Source organism: Malus domestica, chromosome 14 (genome assembly GCF_042453785.1).
Source record: "Malus domestica chromosome 14, GDT2T_hap1".
NCBI classification, from domain to species: Eukaryota; Viridiplantae; Streptophyta; class Magnoliopsida; order Rosales; family Rosaceae; genus Malus; species Malus domestica.
The window spans coordinates 10,202,784-10,224,543 of record NC_091674.1 but is presented as its reverse complement, the minus strand read 5'-3'; the positions used below and the strand labels follow the sequence as shown (position 1 = coordinate 10,224,543).

The following is a 21,760-nucleotide window of genomic DNA, read 5'->3' as shown; positions in this document are numbered from 1 at the left end:
TAATACCCTAATTAACCCTAAATTTGGAATTTTCTTAGTAAATATTTGATAATGAAGTGATTATAAAAAGATTTTAAACTACGAGAGCTCGTTAAAGACAATTCTATACGTGTAGAAATGTTTTATGAACTTATACTATATAAAGTAGTTATAATCTTATTTTTAATTTTTAATTTTTTAATAAAATAAATGAGCGACAGAATTGAATTGATATGTCTAATACTAAAACATGCAAGTTCTCTTGTACCAATTAGAAAAGCTACTAAAAATTGAGCTTCGGTCAAAGTACCCTAACTTGTTTACAACCTGAACATCATGACTAAGTTAACACAAAGGTCCATACGACATAACGAATTTAATCCTGTGTTGATTAAAACAGCTACCGAACCCTTGGATCTTGCACTTTCAGCCCATATTTTGAACAGATATCAAATCCATGACTGTCAAATCCTTTTCATGATAGAAACATTTTCCAAACTCTAAGGCTTATCAAAGAAGTTAACCAAAATCATCTTCGTTGGTTCATATTCTGAACAATAACGATTTACTTTGTCCTAGTTAATTTCTTGTAATCGATAGTGTAGAGAGCGACATTTTAGCATTTGTTGCAGCGTCCTATCCCTCTGTACCCCCTCCACTACCTTGTTTATGTCTTTAGTTTATCTATTGCTTGCCTCTCTCTGTGGGCTACATTTGTAAGATTGGCAGTTTGTCCTGATTATGAAAATCTCCAGTTCACCCAGAATTTAAAAAAAAAAAAAAAAAAAACACCCGTCTACCAAACATCTTCCAAATTGCTTCCATTTACAGCAAAAATAAAACCTCATGACCATGATTCATATCCTGTGTGATCACGATACTAATTTTGGCTACTCGACCACCAAACTTATTTATCTCGACGCGGCAGGTGAAAGAGGGAACTTTAGTTTAAAGTAAGTTTGAAGATATCATTTTATAACACAAGTATATTGTTAACGTGATGTTTCATATCAATAATAACGTCATGTGAAGATAAATTTATACGTGACGGTAGAGGTGTATTGTTATGACGATATATCTGTAGCATAAAACTATTTTCGATTTTCAGGCCTCTTTTGGTATGAAGGATAGGATTGCAATGGAAAACTAATTATTTTTAGGTATGTTAAAAGAAGAAACAAAAATATTGTGGCCAACATAGAGGTAAATGATGGATTACTCAAAGAGAAAAGTATTTCGTTCCAATCTCCACAAAATGAGAGGATTAAATGGAGATTTTTTTTTAAGAAAAACTAATGAAAAATGCTTAAAAATTTTGAGTTTTAACGATAAGAACAAAATAAAGGTTACCATGATTGACTTTTTAGTGTAAAAATATGGTTTTTCGTTGAAGTGAACAGTACCAGGAGTTTTTCGTTAAAGTTTTCATTTTTTTAACGTCTAATCATTTTTTTAATCCTTTTAAAATAAAAAAATCAGTCTTATTTACCTTCAAAATACCTAAAATTTAAAAAATTATTCATTTCAATCTAATTTCCTGTACAAAACGAGACATTCAGAGAGTATTTGACATGTCCTAAAACTTGAGATAGGTTAGGAGATGCTTCTAAACCCCGCAGACAAGAGTGTATTATTAGCGGTCGCTTTCCCAAAAAATGGATGGTATTGCCTTTATTCTATCTACACGTTCCTTTTGCAGGTGTCCTAAAATTAGGGTATGAAAATCTATAGGCATCACAAAAGAAAATGTTATGTGGTCCTTTTTGTCTACTGAAGAGTCTTGTCAACCTTTTATTATTTTTTATCACATTATCCCTTTGCTTAACTAACGTAATTTGTTTGACTAAAAAAAAAATTACTAAAGTATCAAAATTTAATTTCTTAATTTAAAAAAAAAAATTGTTATTGATATTTCATAATTTTTATTTTTCTTTTTAAACTTTTGATAATTAGTAAGAAAATTACACTTATGAAGAGTATATGATGAGATTTTTAAAATGCTAATAACAATTTCTATTTTTTATATGTTAGTTAAAGATGGGCATTGCAGCAATATTATCGATTGGTTTCATTATATATGAACAATAATTTATGCATGTATGTTTCCTTTTTCTATTTTCTTGGCTTGGCATACAAATAAAGATTGTCTTTCTTGTCTTTGCCCTTCGTAAAGTGTAACGTTGTATGCCGATGTGCATAATTTTGTATAGCTTTATATCATTGAATGAGTAAAACATATTATTCACTTATTCTTATCGATGAACATGACAATATTTATTTGATTAATCATTTTGATATGGAACGTTGCATTTCTCTGATGTTTTTTCCTCTTGCCTTGTCTGAGGCTTTTATGAAAATCTCAGTTGACCCAAAAAAAAAAAATCATTTTGATATGGACTATCCAGCATTGAACTTAATTGGTCTGTAGTCTTGAAAGTAGACCCTCATACAGGTTATGTCATGTCTAGAAGACTAGAAAAACGTAAAGATCCCCAGATTGATCAAAGCCAGCTTCAAAAATCATTTTGTTACTTTTGAGAGAGAGAGAATTCAAATGCGAACCACACAAGATAGATACTCAAAAGTCAACCAAATCGGATGATTTCAACCATCATTTTTTTTCTAAAGAAAAGTATGATATTTCATTTATTGAAAAAAAAAAGGTATTATAAATACATATTATGAATAATTCGCCCCAAAGGACTCTAGCAAGTTAGATCTTAAAATATTATAATAAAACATCACTAATTGTAAAGCAATGAGAATATTTTAAGTACTCATCCGATCTCATCGAGAACCGCAAGATTATAAAGATTAACAAAACCGTTAAACCTCATGTTATAGGGAGATCATGTTAGAACAAAATCTCATATCATATACTGAGACAGAGAGTACGATACTCATGGGTCAAATATGCCATGGTTCCTTACTTCGACAGGATACAAATATCTAAATTTTGATCACATCATCTAATCACCGCTACAATCCTAAAATACCAAGTGAAGTAGATCCAACAAATCAAACAGCTTCACCATTCACACATAGATTCAAAAGGGGTAGCCTACCAAAAACGAAAATTAAAATCTAGCTACTCTCCTGTAGAAAGCAATAAAACTAAGAAACTCTTTTAAAGAGAGAAGTCAAAACCCAACTCCAAGACAACTCCTGAAAAATTATTAGAAAGAAACAAAATAAAATGATAAAATCATGTCGCCACTCCACATCCTCCAGACATATGAGAGCCATTTCCCAACACTGGTTAATCCATAGTGTCGTTCTGGTTAAACCCAATCTTGACGCAATCCAATATCTTCCATGGCTTGCAACTTCAAATCTATATCGAGGGTGATAACTGGATCCAAACCTTGTATTTACTATGTATGGGCCAAAAAACAACAACTATCATTGCGACTATAGTCTTTCGAGGAGACAATTCTACACCAGACAAAGTAAACGGAAAGGAAGAGGGAAGAGACCAAGAATGATTTTCTAGAAGATTGCCACTAACTCCAAAGCCAAGGTAGGGGTTGGCGGCAGAGAATATTTCTTTGGTTTTTGCTCTAGACAATTAGGGTTTTCTTACTATAAATCGTACGTAATCAAAATAAATTTCATTAAAAATATAGTCAAGAATGTATGGGCATGTCAAAGTGGTCATTAGAACAATGTAAGAGGATCACGCATGTCAAAACATTACATCTCCACAACTACGAGAAATTATTTAATGTGCCGGGAACATGGCTCGGTACACTAAGTGTCATAATACAAGTTGTTAAATTTTTTTTTCAAATATCCAACCACTTGTTTTATGACACTTACTATACCTGGCCATGTTCCGATACTTTGAAAAATCTCTCTACAATTACAAAGTCATTAAAAGTATAATACAATTTCTCAACCACAAAGGATATTAGTCATATACCCAAAACCCTAGTCACGAGGACAAATTCTTTCAAGTTGGAGAACTAAAGGCACAACGAGGTAAGAATTGCATTAACTGCTGATGATCTTGCAATTGTTGGCAAAGAAACCTTGCTATGACTCCCTTCCAACAGATGTTGACATCCTACTCGTAATCCTTTGCCAAGCTTACGAACCACAAAAATAGATCTGAACAACATACGCCAAAGTCATGATCATAATCACAATATGAGAACTCTCCTTGGCAAAGCAAGAGAGTGGTCATAACCACAAAAATTATATCGACAGAGCAAGAGAGCGATCACAACTGAAAATAGAGAGGAAAGAGATATAAAGGGATTATCGCCAACCCCTAGATCAAAGGCATAGGGTTGACAACTTGAGCTTTTCTTTTCAGGGCTAGTGTGTATTTGATTGCATTCATAATTGAATGTGAGGTTATGAAGAAATATTTCACAAGAAAAAATTAAGATATTTTACGAGAGTTTATTGAAATTGCTTCATTCTATTTATTATCAATTAGTTTTAGAGTGAAACCTCAACCTCAATCAGTAAATTCTACGATCTCTTTCGGTGATTAGATATTTTGGTACTCTGGAAAAATGAGAATAATATTGCATAATTGGGAAGTGCGTGAGATCAATCACAAATAGGCTTTTTGTGTGGACGTTAAAAGGTCAAAAATCCACAATTACGTTTCCATATCTAGTGGTGGAATGTTATTGGAGTCAGCTCAAAGTCTATAGTCCTCTTCTAATGCACATTCCACCAATCAAATCTCTCCTCTCTCTCCCTCCCAACCTTAGGGTTCCGAGAAGACAAATTTTTTTTCTTTCTCAAATGGGTTACCGATAAGATATTTTCTTTCTCGCTTGTTTTCTCCAATATTGGAAGGTTGGCCAGCTTTGACTTGGTGTGCCGATTGACCTAAAGGTGACAAGCATTTGGCAATATGCAGACAGCCGCATGTACATAAACTTCTGAAAGTGCAAATTAGCCCTATGGTCTTCCATTAAATCATTAGCCATTGACACATTATTCAGATATAATAACCTTCCCATTTATTCCCATTTCGATCATAAAAAAAAAAAAAATTAAAAAAAATTCCTTGTATACCTATGCAGGCTTTCTACATCATGTCGAAATTAATTACCAAAATTCAAAGATTTGATTATGTTTACAAGTTGGATAATGAACGCATATTAAACAAGGTGACAATTTAAGTTTTATACTATCAACTTAGAAATATGTTATGGATTGGTCCCTTCTCCAGATCAACAAAAGAATGCAAATATGGAAACTGTTTGTAGGGTATAATTTAACATTTTAATTTGGTATACCGATAGACGGCATATATGTAAGTGATGTGGAAACAATGAAAATAAGGAATTGGAGGACAAAAATGGTCCTCAATTAGTGACATGAATCGTGGAGTTCGTGGAAGGGCCACCAAAATGAAGACCTAATTTTGGAGAAGAAGTCAAGTCACTTGTATAATAAACGACAATGCAGGCAGACTGAAAGTTGAAACCAATATTGTCGTTTCCCTAACCCTAATTTTATTTTGGACGGATTCCCATCCCTAATTTGGTGCACAGAGAGATACCTAAAGTACCTTATGCTGACACGTTTTTTGACAATCACAAGCGTCTCTCCTTAGGTTTTTTTGTTTTTTTGTTTTTTGTTTTTCCTCTTCTTCTTCATAACATCTAATACTAAGTAGAGGTCAAAAATTTTTTAGCGGGTATTTGTATCGTGCTATTTCGTATGTGCCACGTATTATTGTTGAACAAAACTTTTGAAACATGCGCGTACGATTACTACGTTGTCTTCTAGATTTTATTCGCTGTGCAAAGAATATGCAAATAAGTGTTTTGTATACAATGAAGGCTCTCATTAAACATGCTGTTTGCCAAAAGTTTGCATGCTACTACGACAAATCCCAACTTTGTTATTAATTGTTCATTAATGAAATATAGTTGTCAAGTTTTTTCTTTTTAACAAACAATATTATCTATATATACTAAGGTGGGGGAGTGGGTTAAGCCTCACAATGGGTTAGCCATGATAATGTGATTCAAATTCGCCGTTGGCGAGAATTGAACTTAAGACCTCTTACTTACAAGTAAAGAGAAATATCACTAGACAATTGTCAAGTATTTAGGTCTAATCTTTAATTGCATGTTCTGAATGAACTAACAATAATTAGAAGTGAATTCATTCCATTACAAGTACTAACACTACTACTAACACTAGTAGAGAAAACAACTTGTGCGACGAAGAGTATTTCGTTGCGCAAGACGTACTTGAGCGACGAAAAATATACTTCGTCACGCAAAATAGAAAATATAGGAGGAAAAAAAATTGCACGACGAATAATTGTTGGCGTCACGTAAAGTCAGCAAGAAAACGCGGGGTAATTTTGTTTGGCGCAAAAAACTTGCGCGACGAAAAGGGGGCATTTGTGCAACCAATGATTCGTCGCGCAAGTTCCGGTCAGTTTTGACCATTTACTACAGGTGAATTCGAGGAATCAATACCACATTTAATATAGGTGTTTGCACGACAAAGGCTTCGTCGCGCAAAGGTCCTAACCTTCCTATAAATATGCGCTTTTGCTATCCTGATTCTTCACAATTCTATTATCCTTATTCTTCAAAAATTCTATTCGTGCTAGGATGGCGGATAAAAACAAGGATGAGAATGTACGTGACGCCAACTCGCATGATTTGAGGGAACATTTTGAGTTTGCGCATGCAACGCTGTAGCCATGGGGAATAATTGTTCCATTGCTGAGTGGCTTTCTTGGGAAGATGTGCCCAGGAATGTGAAGAAGACTGTGATGGATGAACTATTAGTAAGTATATTGTTGATGGATTAATAATTAAGTTTGTGAAATTTTTTGTTATACATTGGAATTAATTATTTGCATATATGTGTAACAGTGTAAGTATACTCTTGATGATGATACGAACGAACAGTTGATGAAGTTGATGGATAATGTGTTGGAGGGAGGTTACAATCGATGGTGTTATGAAGTCTTGTGGAATGGACCAAGACCGTCCAAATAGTAGTTTTAAATTTATGTTTTGTATGACAATATTTAAATTTAAGGTTTTTTTTTTTTTTTAATAAGTTATGTATTTGGACTTAATTATGTTTCAATTCCTGTTGGGCTTTTTTTATTGAAACCTAATGTAAGCACCTATCCTCGGTTTATATGTGTTTTCAATCTTCAATGAATATCGTACTTATGCTAAAAATAATTGTATGGATTAAGATATTAATTATATATAGAATAAATATTTAAGGTATTAATTATATATAGAATAAATATTTAAGGTATTAATTATATATAGAACAAATATTTAAGGTATTAATTATTTATAGAATAATATTTCTGGTATTAATTATTTATAGAATAAATATTTAAAGAATTAATTATTTTCAGAATAAATATTTAAGGTATTACATATTTTATGAATATTTGTTTGTAATTATAAAGTTCACGTAAACATAGATATCTATGTTTACGTAAATTTCATAATTACAATTATTTTATTAGTCGCACAATATATTACGCGGCACTACCTTCGTCGCGTAAGACATCTTTACGTGACGAATCCATGTGTTTGTCGCGCAAAGCACGGTCAGACTGCGTTCAAACCTTCCAATTTATTGTGCATTTATGATGCATTTTGTGCGATGAACTTGGAGATTTGCGTGACAAATATTTTTGTCGCACAAAGGTGTCCTAGTGCAATATAAACACAATTTCAGAGCCCTAGTTTTCAAAAAAAAATTGTTTCAAAAATATTGGCCGATTCTGGAGAATGTTTAGGTAAAAAGAAACTTGTAGTGCGATTAGAGACGTATTGACGGAAGCGAGTGCCGTACTTTGAAGGAAAAAATTTGGCTGAGGCATACATCGAATTTCAGTATAACATTGGGAATTTGGTGTGGGGGGATTGTTCTGCCGAGTTTGAGTCTTGGAAAAAGGTCCCTGAGGAGTTGAAAAAGTCCATGCTAGGAGAGTTATCGATAAGTTTGTGGTAAATAATGAACAATTATTTTTGTTAAAACGTAATTTTTTTTAAATTACTAATTTATTGTTATTAGCATTAATATAGGTTCATTGGGATGTTGACAAAACCGATGAGAAGCAACGGATTTATGTGGATGGCCTTTTCAAGCAGAGTTTCGGACAGTGGAAATTTGATGTATTGTGGGCGAGGGAGGATTGAAGTTGATGATGGTTGTTTTTTTTTTCTTTTAAATAAGATTTTGTGGACTTTATATTTAATTTAATGAATAAATATATGTTATGTGGATGAGTATTAATATATGCATTAATTATAATTTCTATTTGGGATAGTAAATTAGTTTTTTTAATTAATTTAATGTTTAATTAGGTTTGAGTTTTTGATTTATAATAAAATAAAAATTTACAATACATACAAATAAAAAAGAAAAATGTTGATGCACAAAATCAGTGAGGACTTTGGTACAACAGAAAGTGTTAAGTTTGTGACCTTCGCTAGATTACTCTAGTCACTAGTGTGGATAAGTATGTAAATGGATAATGACAGGGAAGCAAACACAAGATGTATGTGGTTCACCCAGATTGGCTACGTCCACAGAGTAGAAGAGTTCTTATTAATTATGAAGGGTTTACACAAGTACATAGGTTCAAGCTCTCCTTTAGTGAGTACTAGTGAATGATTTAATACAAATGACATTAGGAAATATTGTAAGAGAATGATCTCTATTTATAGAAGAGAGTTTCTAGTTTCATTCTGACATTGACACGTGTCGTGTTGTGATTGGCTTCTGATGTTGACATGTGTCACGCTATGATTGACTTCTAATGTCGACACGTGTCGCGCTGTGTTTGGCCTCCTGGTTAGAGGGAAACTCTTATGGGTCCTTGACGGTATAACGATGACCGATGCTCAGTAGTTTCGGGATTGGTCAAGTATGGTACAAACAGTGCTCCCCTAAGTTTCTGAGTGAGGGAAACTCCTCGGTTGGGGACTTGCAAGATCCAAGCTATTGAGTAATCACGAAACTTCTAAGTACTGAAGTGTGGTATCATTTTCACTTGCCTTATTTGTCTCATGTAGATGTGGCATCTTCTCTAGAAGTACTTTTTCTCCATCTAGGGGTGGTATCTTTAACCGATGAAGATGCATAAGGTAATGTATCAATTTCACTTAAAGCTTACTTGTAGTTTCGGGCTTGGTCAAGTGCGATACAAACCCTATAGTAAAAGTCCCTAAGTCGTCGAGCTAGGAGATTTGCTGAAGGAGGTAACAGACAAGGTAAGCAATTAGACTTCCAAGCAAGCAACCTGGATCGGAGGTTCAACTTTGGCTTCCGGTTAATTGTTCTCCTTCTCCTTGTGTCGTAAACAGCAACAAAGATAAGGAGAAGCAAATGGAGAAGAGATGATATGAGATACTTTTGCTTTTGAAGAAGTAACTTTCCACAGGCTTATTCTTGAACTGGGCTGGAGGGTTTTCTGGTTTCCTCTAGAGTATAAGGTCGACTCAAGAATTTGAAGGTCAAAACAAGTCCATCAAATCTAGAGTACGTTCGACCCTAATGATATGGGAAACTTTTTTTGTTGACAAAGTAGTGGATGTATCAGCACCTGTTCTGTTACGCTTGTCTCCACATGCTTCCTTGTATCCTTCTCACTTACCCTGTCTGTTCTTTAGGCAGATATGGTATCTTCTTTGGAAGCATAAGATGTTAAAGATGAGTACTCGAGAGCAATGCCAGGTAAGTAATCAGGCAAGGGGTTCCAGGCAGTTAGTTCCTGACTGGAAGCTTGATTCCAAGTGTTGACTGATTGTTCTCTTTCTCATTGTCTTGCAAGTAAGAACAAGGCCAAAGGAAAAGACAGGGAAAAAGCATGATATGGGATACTCTTGCTTTTAACCCTCATGATATGAGATACTCTTGCTCTGGTGTGGCTTGTTTGCGGAGGTATTATCAAGAGGAAAACAAGTTGAGTATTTCGAGAGACTCTGCTGAGAATGCCCTCTCGGATGTGAAGAAAAGTTGAGCATTTTTTTTATTTGCAGGTTTGCCTGGTTGTGGAAGATGGAGGTCGACATATATAGGAGTCTCCCTAACAACAAGTAGTAGTGATATTCCTTTACTCTTCTTGGTCATAGCAATGTAGTGGGAGCTGCAAGCTTCACGTGTTTTAACTTTGTCATAGCACTTTGAAAAAGTGGTCTGTGGTATCTGGAAAGCTGATGTTGCGTGTGAAGATTCCAGACAAGCTTTATCTAAGGAAATCTGGCTCTCGAAGTTCGGATAGCGGTGCCTCTTCAGTTTTCGAATAAGCAATCCTGTCGGGGATCTGCCTCTCGAGATTCAGAGAACGGTGCCTCTTCGATTTTTTAGAAAGCAATCCTGTTGGGAGTCTGACTTTTGAGATTCGGAGAACAGTGTCTCTTCGATCATGTTGAGAGTCTGGCTCTCGAGATTCAGAGAGCGGTGCCTTTTTTATTTTTAAGAAAGCAATCATGTTGGGAGTCTGACTTTTGAGATTCGGAGAGCAGTGTCTCTTCGATTTTTGAGAAAGTAATCCTGTTGGAAGTCTGAAAGTAATCCTGTTGGAAGTCTGACTCTTGAGATTCAGAGAGCAGTCTCTCTTCAATTTTTGAGAAAGTAATCATGTTGGGAGTCTGGCTCTCGAGATTCGGAGAACGGTGCCTCTTCGATTTTTTAGCAAGCAATCTTGTTGGGAGTGTTTTCTCGAATGTGAGTAAAGGTTGGGCATTTTTGCCAGTCTGCCTTGCCACAGAGCACGGAGGTTCACACACATTGGGACTTTCTAGTTATCAAGCAGCGGTGCTGTTCATTTACCCTTGTGGGTAATATTAGGGTAGCTGGACCTTCAAAATTTATGTGTTTAAACTTTGTTAGAGATCTTTAGCAAAGTTATCTGTGGTACCCGAGAAGCTGATGTTGCGTGTGGAAAGTGGTGCCTCTTCGAAATCCGGAGAGTGATGCCTCTTCGATTTTTGAACCAACGGCCTTGTTGCCCTTTCTTTTATAAAGGCACCAATTGTGTGCAAGAAGTACATTCAGAGAGTTATTGCTTGTAGGAATTTTCCCCTTACTTCAGAGATTTATTGCACCTCATTTCTCCTTCATCATTTCTGAGAATGTCTGGCCCATCCGACCGTCGTTTTGACTTAAACTTTGGTAAAGAGGCAGCCATGCCTTCTCAAGACAACATATGGCGCCCATCCTTCTTATCCCCTACTGGTTCTCTTACCGTTGGGGATTCTGTGATGAAGAATGATATGACCGCTGCGGTGGTGGCCATGAACCTTCTCACTCCCAAAGATAACAGACTACTTTCCAAACGGTTTAATGAGTTGGCTATTAAGGATTCTCTGGCTCAGAGTGTTCAGTGTGCAGGTTCTGTATCTAATATGGCCCAACGCCTATTTGCTCGAACTCGCCAAGTTGAATCATTGACGGTTGAAATGATAAGTCTCAAACAGGAGATCAGAGGGCTCAAGCATGAGAATAAACAGTTGCACAGGCTCACACATGACTATGCTACAAACATGAAGAGGAAGCTCGACCAGTTGTAGGAATCTGATGGTCAGATTTTACTTGATCATCAGAGGTTTGTGGGTTTGTTCCAAAGGCATTTATTGCCTTCTTCTTCTGGGGCTGTACCGCATAATGAAGCTCCAAATGATAAACCTTCGATGCCTCATCCTTCTGAGGTTCTGCCTAATACTGAGGTTCCGAATAATCACCCTCTGGTGCATCTTCTTTCTGGGGCTCTGCCGACTGCTGAGACTTCTCTTGAGCAACCTTTGTGAAGGCTCCCTCTTGTTTGTTTATTTTAATTCATGTATATGTACATATTTGTAACTTATCGGAGATATCAATAAACAATCTTTGCTTCATTTCAACGTATTATGTTAAATACACCAAGGCCTTCTTCACTAAGTTCTTTGAATTTTTCCTTTTGTTGAAGCTTGCATGTTGAAGCTTTGTGAGTGAAGCATGTAGGTTGAGGTAATGCTCCCTTAATTTCCCGAGTGAGGAAAACTTCTTGTTTGGAGACTTGAAAAATCCAAGTCACTGAGTGGTCGTGTGACTTCCGAGTATCATAGTGCAGTAGCATATGGTAGGAGTCCCCCAAGTCTCTGGTTAAGGGAGTTGATGAATGAGGCATTTCCTTTCTAAGTGGTAGCCTAAAACTCCTTCTTCATATATATTTGTTATGAAAATTGTTAGGCCCAAAGAAGATGAGGCCTAGGCAATTTTTTTTCGAAATTTTTTTTTCGAATTTTTTTTTTTTGAATGTTCGAATTTTCGAATTTCCAAATATATATATATATTTTAAAGCTTTGTAGGTGAAACTTTGGTGTTGAAGCTTTGTAGGTGAAGCTTTGAGGTTGCATCTTTGTTGGGTACCATGAATTGATTTTGCTTCACACTATCTTGATCAAGATAGTGTGAAGCTTTTGTAGGTGAAGCTTTTGTGTTGAAGCTTTGTAGGTGAAGCTTTTATGGGTGAAGCTTTTGTGGTGGGTGAAGCTTTTGTTGGTGAAGCTTTTGTGGATGAATTTTTTGTGGTGGGGGAAGTTTTTATTGGTGAAGCTTTTATGGGTGAAGCTTTTGTGGTGGGGGAAGCTTTTGTGGGTGAAGCTTTTGTGGTGGGTGAAACTTTTGTTGGTAAAGCTTTTGTGGGTGAAGCTTTTGTAGGTGAAGCTATTGTGGGTGAAGCTTTTGTACGTGAAGCTTTGGAGTTAAAGCTTTTGTTGGTGAAGCTTTTATGGGTGAAGCTTTTGTTGGGTACCACGAATTGATTTTGCTTCACACTATCTTGATCAGGATAGTGTGAAGCTTTTGAGAATTTGTAGTTGTCCTCCATTGATGAAGCTTTGTTGAATTTCCCTTTTTTTTTTTTTGGGAAACTAGATATTTGAAAATGTGGGAGAGACAAATATACAAATTTTTCTTCCATACTGTTGAGCAAGAGATTGTGATGCAAGCCACACCTTGTAGTAGTCAAAGGTTTGGATGAACCATATAAATTGAATTTGCTTCGAACAGTCTTGAATTTGCTTCGAATGTTTGAGAATTGTAGTTGCCCTCCATTGATGAAGCTTTTGTTGGCACCATAAATTGGTTTTGCTTCACACTGTCTTGATCAAGAGTCTGTGAAGCTTTTGAGAATACTCATTTGATGAAGCTTTTGTTGGCACCATAAATTGGTTTTGCTTCACACTGTTTTGATCAAGAGTGTGTGAAACTTTTGAGAATTGTGGTTGCCCTTCATTGATGAAGCTCTTGTTGGCACCATAAATTGGTTTTGCTTTACACTATCTTGATCAAGAGTGTGTGAAGCTTTTGAGAATTGTGGTTGCCTTCCATTGATGAAGCTCTTGTTGGCACCATAAGTTGGTTTTGCTTCACACTGTCTTGATCAAGAGTGTGTGAAGCTTTTGAGAATTCACTGTCTTGATCAAGAGTGTGTGAAACTTTTGAGAATTGTGGTTGCCTTCCATTGATGAAGCTCTTGTTGGCACCATAAATTGGTTTTGCTTCACATTGTATTGATCAAGAGTGTGTGAAGCTTTTGAGAATTATGGTTGAACTCCTTTAATGAAACTCTTGTTGGCACCATAAATTGGTTTTGCTTCACACTGTCTTGATCAAGAGTGTGTGAAGCTTTCTACGAGTTGTAGTGTTTGCATTGTTACAGAGGGGAAATGTTTGAAGCAGATGCAAGAGGGCTGAATAGTTTGATCTTTGTATGCCATGCATTGAGGTTGTTGTTGGCTTGCAATAAGACTTTGTTGGTGGCTATAACTCTTGTTGGGCATAAGTGCTCCCCTAGTTGAGTTGTCAAGCTTGAGGGTTTTTGATTATTTGTGAATGCTAGGAGTTCACATGTACAAGTTGTATCACTCGTCTTCTGGTAGGTGGAATGAATGGTGAGTTGCTTTCATCACTTGGTTGGTGGTACGAATGTGAGTTCCTTCATCACCTTTCATCACATTTCATCACCTGGTTGGTGGCACGAGGATAAGTTCCTTCTTCCCCTGGTTGGTGGCATGAATGGCAAGTTGCCAAATGATATTAGAGTACGGGTTGTACATTTCATCACCTGGTTGGTGGCATGAGTGGCAAGTTGCCAAATGATATTAGAGTATGGGTTGTACATTTCATCACCTGGTTGGTGGCATGAAGGAAAGTACGGGTTGTACATTTCATCACCTGGTTGGTGGCATGAAGATGAGTTCCTTCTTCACCTAATTGGTGGCATGAGTGGCAAGTTGCCAAATGATAAATGAGTTCATTCTTCACATTTCATCACCTGGTTGGTGAGAATAAGGGCAAGGTGTCGAGGCACATTGTAGCAAGTGTCGAAGACACAAAGTATGTTGAACCCTTTCGAAGCACAATTGGCTTATGTATGAATGTGTTAGAATGTATGATGTTTATGTATGAATGTGTTGGAATGTATGATGTTTATGTATGAATGTGTTAGAATGTATAATGTTTATGTTGATTGATATGAGTGATGCTTATGAATGTTTTGCTTTGCATGAAGGGATCCATGCTTTTGATATGTGAACCATGTTGGTTGTAACACTTAGTATCACATACTTTGTGTCAAAGTACGTATGTTGAAGCTCTGAGTTGGAGTATAAGGGTAGGTCAACATAGACCAAGTGTTCCAGTGCTAGGAACACAAAAGACTCAGAAGAAGTTGTCTGAATTCCCTTTTCTTTAAATATTTGCCGAATGGCTTGTGTGACAAAAGATCTCAAGTGGTTAAGAGTCGAAACATTTGTAATGTGTATGCCTTCTTATAATAGCATTTCCTTCAGTACCTAGTCCTCCACTTTGAAAGAGTGAGGCTTGGGCCCATAGTCATAATAGTCAATGGTACGTTCACCCCTGGTTGTCTTAATATGAACTTTTATCCCTATTGTTGTAATGGGCTTGCTGAGAGTAAAAATTCTTCCTCTTACCTAGAAATAGATACGTTTGGTGACTTAGCGAGTAGCTAAATGAAGCAGGAGATGATGCAATGTGTGTCTATATGGCCAATATCTCCTCACTTGGTTGAACTTGACTTCCACTTCCCATTTGTTAATAGGGGTTAATCATATGGGGGTTCCCTTGGTATGTCCTTACTTCGGCGGAGGTGTGGTTGTAAGCCTGTACCATCACCTCAGAGTAAGTCTTCCAAGTGTTGGCATTGATCATGTACTTGAAGACACAATCACGTTGCCCTGTCGTGAAGGCCTTAAGGGTGGTCTTGTCATCTACCTCAGCGTAGCGAGAATACTTATGGCTGAAGCGACCGGCATACTCTCTTAGTGAATCGTCCGGCTTCTAGCGAATATTGTACAAGTCATCTGCAGAATGCAAGTGATCGGTCTGGAAGATGTGTCGAGTGACAAACAGTTTCCTCAATTCCTCAAATAAGTTTACTGTTTCAAGTGGAAGACGGCAATACCAATTTAGAGCTTCGCCAGAGAGGGTGGAGGGGAATAGAAGACATCGCTCTTTGTCGGTGTGCATCCGATATGCCATGGTGGACTCAAAGAGGTTAAGGTGTTCAATTGGATCCTCCATTCCAATATAGAGTTGTAAACCAAGCTTTTGTTTTGTCTTCGCTTGAAGGGGGGTGTCAAGGATCCTTCTTGTGAGAGGGCCATGCCTAGATTGGTTCCAGTCAGGTATCTCGGCTTAACGTTCTGGCCTTCAACTTGTTTACTTCCTCAAAGAACTATAGGACAATAGGGTCCTGAGTGGAGTCATGTACCACTGGAATTTTTTTTCGTAAGTCTCCATCGCCTCTTGGAAGTAGGAAAGTTTGAGCAAGGGCAAGCAGTTTTTTCTTGGACTTTCGGTACTGACTTCTAGGGCGAGTCTGTCGGAATACCTCAGAGTCCCCGTACCTTCATGTTTATCTGGGACCTGTCGTTCCTTCCCTAGATTGACAGCTGGCCTGGGTCGTGGGAGGGGACCGAGTCTTTTAGAAACCCTTGGGTCATTAATCTTCAAGCATATGTGGAGGGGATTCTCTCGACATTACTTTAGGAAGTCTCGGCAATCACGATAAACGGCTTTCGATCCTTCCAACCCTTCTGCAAGGAGGTGTCTTCCTCCACTTCTTCTACTTCGGTTTGAAACATCTGGGTTGAGAGAAGTCTCATGTTGATCAATGTTTTGATGATTAGCTCGCTCTTCATCAAGGATACCTATGTCGAATGGAGGTAACCCTCAGTGTTGGGGGGCACCCAGATGATGGTTGATGTCCATATGGGCAATGAGCTCGCGTGTTTGAGCACACCTAGTTTCGTGGAGCGTCTTAAAAAGCTTCTCATACTGCTCCTAGAGGACCTCATTCTTCATTGCTATCTTGTTGTTCTGAGCTTCTAGCTCATCGACTTTAGCTTGAAGACCAACCCTTTTTCCTTTCTTCTTTCGTTGTTTCGCACTAGGTGCAGGAGGGGTGTCATTCTGTATGTTGTGGCTTCCTTCGCTCCCAATGTTGGAGAGGGATGCCTGGTCAAAAGAGAGTGTACGAATGTTGGAAACCATATTGGCAAAGCTGAAGAGAGTGGGAATAAGTGTCGTTCCCACAGACGGCGCCAAATGTTGATGCATAAAATCAGTAAGGACTTTGGTACAACAGAAAGTGTTAAGTTTGTGAGCTTCGCTAGATTACTCCAGTCACTAGTGTGGATAAGTATGTAAATGGATAATGACAGGGAAGCAAACACAAGATGTATGTGGTTCACCCAGATTGGCTACGTCCACGGAGTAGAGGAGTTCTCATTAATTGTGAAGGGTTTACACAAGTACATAGGTTCAAGCTCTCCTTTAGTGAGTACTAGTGAATGATTTAGTACAAATGACATTAGGAAAATATTGTAAGAGAATGATCTCTATTTATAGAAGAGAGTTTCTAGTTTCATTCTGACATTGACACGTGTCGTGTTGTGGTTGGAGGAAACTCTTCTGGGTCTTTGACGGTATAACGTTGACCGGTGCTCAGTAGTTTCGGGATTGGTCAAGTATGGTACAAACAAAAAACATAAACAAATTAAAAAATACGCATTGAGTGACGATACATTCTTTTGTTGCGCAATGTGTTCAAAAGAATAAATTGTAAAGTAAAGGACATAAAATAAAAAAATAGTAAACTTGCGCGACAAATGTTTCTTTTTTCGTAGCGCAAATGACATTTGCGCGATGAAAACCAACTTAGTCGCTCAATAGGTGTTTGCACGACGAAGACCTGGTTCATTGCGCAAAATCGTTCGTCCAAAAGTGAACTTTTTAATGTGGATTCAGCCATGTGCAGAGGCAAACTGCAAAAAAAATTGCAGATTGTGCATCTGCACTCATCCCTTTGATTTTTCTCAATCTGGCATCCGTCATTTCCATTTTCTCTCACTTTCATCATCTAATACTCCCTCATCTTCTTCTCTAGGTTGATCGAGCTATCTCGATGTATTTGGTAAGCGTTTTTTGTCTTTAGGGTAAAAGTATTAATGTAAATTCATACTAACGCCATTAATTTCGTTGTCTATAGGGATATTATGTGTGATTAGCGATTGGTGGAGAATGATTGAGAAGGTATTTTCTTCGTTTTATTTTTTAAACATATAAAATTAATTAAATTATGTTGAACTTAGTTTGTTATGTTTATATTATGTTGTGAAATTATATTTATATTATGTTGTTAAATTTTTACGTGACGTACAAATATGTGTTGTGATGTACGGAGTTAATTGAAATTAACTTCGTACTTGTTTTTTATTTTTAGTAAAACTTAGTTTTCCGTTCGAGGATTAGTTGGATTTCGCGCATGGATGTGCAAGCATGACTGCGGTCCAATTAATTCTTGAATTGTTCCATTATTTGGAAAGTTTAGGAATGCACAGTTATGACGCGTAGTTTATGGTTGAAGGATTATGTTTCGGTTGTGGAGATTTCGGTGTCATCTTTGTATGTTCTTTGGGTCGTACACTTGAAGAACTATATCGAGATGCTACCGAAATTCATCCACGTCGAAATCTAATATGATATAGCCGTAAATTACGTGACATGACTATGCATTCCTGAATGGGATAGGGCCATTACCGTAGGCATAAGGTGATATTATCATTTTGTATGAAGTTGTTGTGAGTGTTGTACTGTTATTGTTTCAGGAATTATGGACATGACGTGGATACAGAACCAGAATAAATGCACGGACGAATACTTGGATGGAATCGAGGATTTTATTGACTTTGCACGTACACACAGCCCCCGGTGTCCTTGTAGGAGGTGTAACAACTTGTTAAGGGAAACAATTGAAAATGTTCGATTTCATTTAGTAAGGAATGAAATGATTAAGACATATAATACTTGGAACCATCATGGGGAACAATTAGACAATGATTCGTCTTCAAACGCCACAAGAGTGAACAATGTTGAACCTATTATGGATCCTAATGAACAAGTCATAAATGATGCTTTTCCATTTGCATCGACAAACACCAATCAGGAAGGGGAAGATGACATGCCTACACCAATAGACACTGTAGAGTTCGAACAATATGAAAAACTATTAAAAAATGCCAACCAAGAGTTATACTTGGGGTGCGAGAGCTTTTCTGTTCTCACGGCCATTGTGGAACTAATGTATGGAAAAATAAAGTATCGTATGTCGAACCAGTGTTTCGATTACTTTTTGGGGGTTTTCAAAAGAATGCTTCTGAATGACAATTGTTTGCCGACAGACCATAGATATGTGCAAAGGGTGTTGAATGGTCTTGGATTGGGTTATGAAAAAAATTCACGCTTGCAAAAACAATTGTATTTTATCCTACAAAGAGAATAAAACATTGGATAAATGCCCTGTATGCAATGAGTTGAGGTTCAAAATGACATTTCAAAATAGAACGACTAAGATCCCACAAAAAGTCATGCGTTATCTACCCTTGAAACCTAGGTTGCAGCGATTGTATATGTCAACGCATACTGCCACGGACATAAGATGGCATAAGGAAAAACGGGTTGATGACGATGTCCTGAGGCATCCTACAAATGGAGAGGCATGGAAAGAGTTTGATCGAAAGTTCTCTGATTTTGCTATTGATTCTCGTAACGTTAGATATGGACTTGCCACTAACGGATTTAATTCGTTTGGGGTTTTAAACCAACACCACAGTACTTGGTCGATTTTAGTATTTCTGTATAATTTTCCTACCATGGAAATGCATGAAAAAAGAATACATGATGATGACTCTATTGATAACTAAGGATCCTGGTGGGTCAATCGATGTATACTTACGGACGTTAGTGGATGAGCTAAAAGATTTATGGACACATGGTGTGTACACATACGATAAATGTACTGGCAAGATGTTCACTTTTCGGGCAGCAGTGATGTGGACTGTGAACGATTTTCCCGCATATGCAATGGTTTTCGAGTGGAGCACTAGGGGTTATATGGCATGCCCTATATGCAAGGAAGATGTAACATCTAGTTGGCACGCCAGAAAAGTTTGTTACCTTGGTCATCGGAGATGGTTGCCTTGAGACCACGAGTGGCGAGAGAAGGATAAAGAGTTTGACGAGGAGAAAGAGCATCGCCTTAGACTTAGAGAATGGTCCGGTGATCAGATTTTGGAACAACTTAACCGTTTGGATTTTGCTCCTTTTGGGACCAATGTCAATAGGACAAGACCTTATACACATATCAACTGGACGCACAAATCTATGTTTTTTTAGCTCCCGTATTGGTCCAAACTAAAATTGAGACACAACCTTAATGTTATGCATGTTGAGAAAAATGTATTTGACACATTGGTCGACATAATTCTAGATATTGAGGGCAAGACAAAGGACACGATCAAAGCTTACCTTGATTTGAAACAAATGGGAATATGATAGGGTTTATTGATGAATAGGGACAATGATAAAGCCAGAAGGGATCTTGCGTTTTTTTTTTCAATGAAACCAAATGACAGGAAAGAATTTTTAAAGTTTTTATCGTTTGTAAAGTTTCCTGATGGGTATGCTTCAAATATCATGCGTTGCATGAACGTTGATGGGGGTAAATTAGATGGCCTAAAGAGTTATGACTGTCATGTGGTTCTATAACGCCTACTTCCTATGGGTATTCGACATCTCTTGCCAGCGGATGTAGTGAAACCAATCATGTTGTTGTCCAGTTTTTTTTTTTCGTAATTAACGTTAAGAACGTTGCTAAAAACAGGCGTTAAGCAGTTGCGCCTTGACATTGTGCAAGTTCTATGCAAGTTTGAGATGATATTTCCTCCAGCTTTCTTCACAAGTAGCATACACATGATGGTTCACTTACTAGATGAGGCATTGCTTGCTAGACCAGGCAACTTTCAAATGATGTATCTAATAGAAAGGTATATATTCCTCGTCTTTTTTATTAATCAATATTAAATATATTACGATTAGTAATATGTGTATCGTATCGTTTTCTTTTGGCAAGCTTCTCGGAGACTTGAAGAAAAGTGTACGAAACAAAGCAAAGCCCGAATGATCCATTATACAAGCTTGGGTGGCATATGAGGTGCTCACATTTTGTGGAATGTGAGAAAGGAGAAACTTTCAATTATCATTCTCGCAATAATGATAGGGGTGTGAGAAAGGAGAAACTTTCAGTTTTTGCCCAAATCGCTCGACCATTTGGAAATCGAATTTGTGGCGAGTCGTTTTCCAAGAAGGATATGGCGGTAGCACATTGGTTCGTACTCAACAATTGTGACGAGACACTGTCATACCTAGACGAGCATGAAAATATGATGAAGCAAGCACATCCTTCACATTTGTATGCCAAGAAACACCGTGAATTGTTTCCGCAGTGGTTTCTCGAATATGTAAGTTTGAAGTGTTTTGTATTGGACATATATATTGTACCAATTAAGTTGCTCGAATTAACAAATTTAAATGTTTGTCTAATAATAGGTGAATCAACTGAAGGCATCGAATTCCCCCGCTTACAGTGAAGAGTTATATAACTTGGTGTTCGTACTGATTCGCGTTGAATTGTACTCTTGACCTCGGTAATATTCCTGGATACAATGGTTCAGTGCGCACAAACGACGATGGTGACGTACCTATCAATGATGAAAATTAGACACTGAAAATGATGATAGTGACAAATGTGAAAGTTATTATAGTTCGGATGAAGATTAAGGCAATTTATTTGTAACTTTTTTTGTAAAACACATGAAATGGTTAATGCATTATATAGAGTGATGGAAAAATGGTATGAATGATTCCCATTTTATATGTAAATTACTTTGTAAATAAATTTGTTTTATTTGTATTTTATAATAAATTGTAAACAAAATTTAAAAATTTAAAAAACCATTTTAAAACTTAGTTGCGCGACACATAACAATTTTTGGTCGCGCAAGCGTTTTAATTTTACGCGGGAATGTTGAAATTTCAGACACTTGCATGACGAATACATATAATTCGTCATGCTGAAAATTAAATGAAGGCACTTTTTTTTCTTCGAAATTTTAAAAAACTTGCAGGACGATTTTTTAGCCTTGCGAGACAAATACTCTGTCGCACAAGATTCTATATTTTAACCCCTATCTCCTTCCTCCCCTCACTTCCCTCTTCTTCCTTTTTTTTCCCCGCGCGATACCCTCTCTCTCTCTTTCCTTTGTATCTCCATTTGTCTCTCCGTCCCTCTCTCTTTATTTACCATGTTAATTAGGGTTTTTTTTTCCCAAATTGGGTGGTTAGAATGAGGGCAGTCAGGTTAGATTTAGGGTTCGTAAATTGGGGGTTACATGTAGGTTCT

The 21,760-nt window shown here is 37.1% G+C and overlaps 1 long non-coding RNA gene across 1 annotated transcript; it reads left to right on the top strand.

Annotated features, from left to right (window-relative positions):
• The first annotated feature begins 6,553 nt into the window (after positions 1–6,553).
• Positions 6,554–7,091, top strand: LOC139191088 (uncharacterized). The gene is made up of 2 exons (XR_011575226.1): positions 6,554–6,757; positions 6,846–7,091. It is a non-coding gene; the product is annotated as an uncharacterized lncRNA (long non-coding RNA).
• Positions 7,092–21,760: the final 14,669 nt, after the last annotated feature.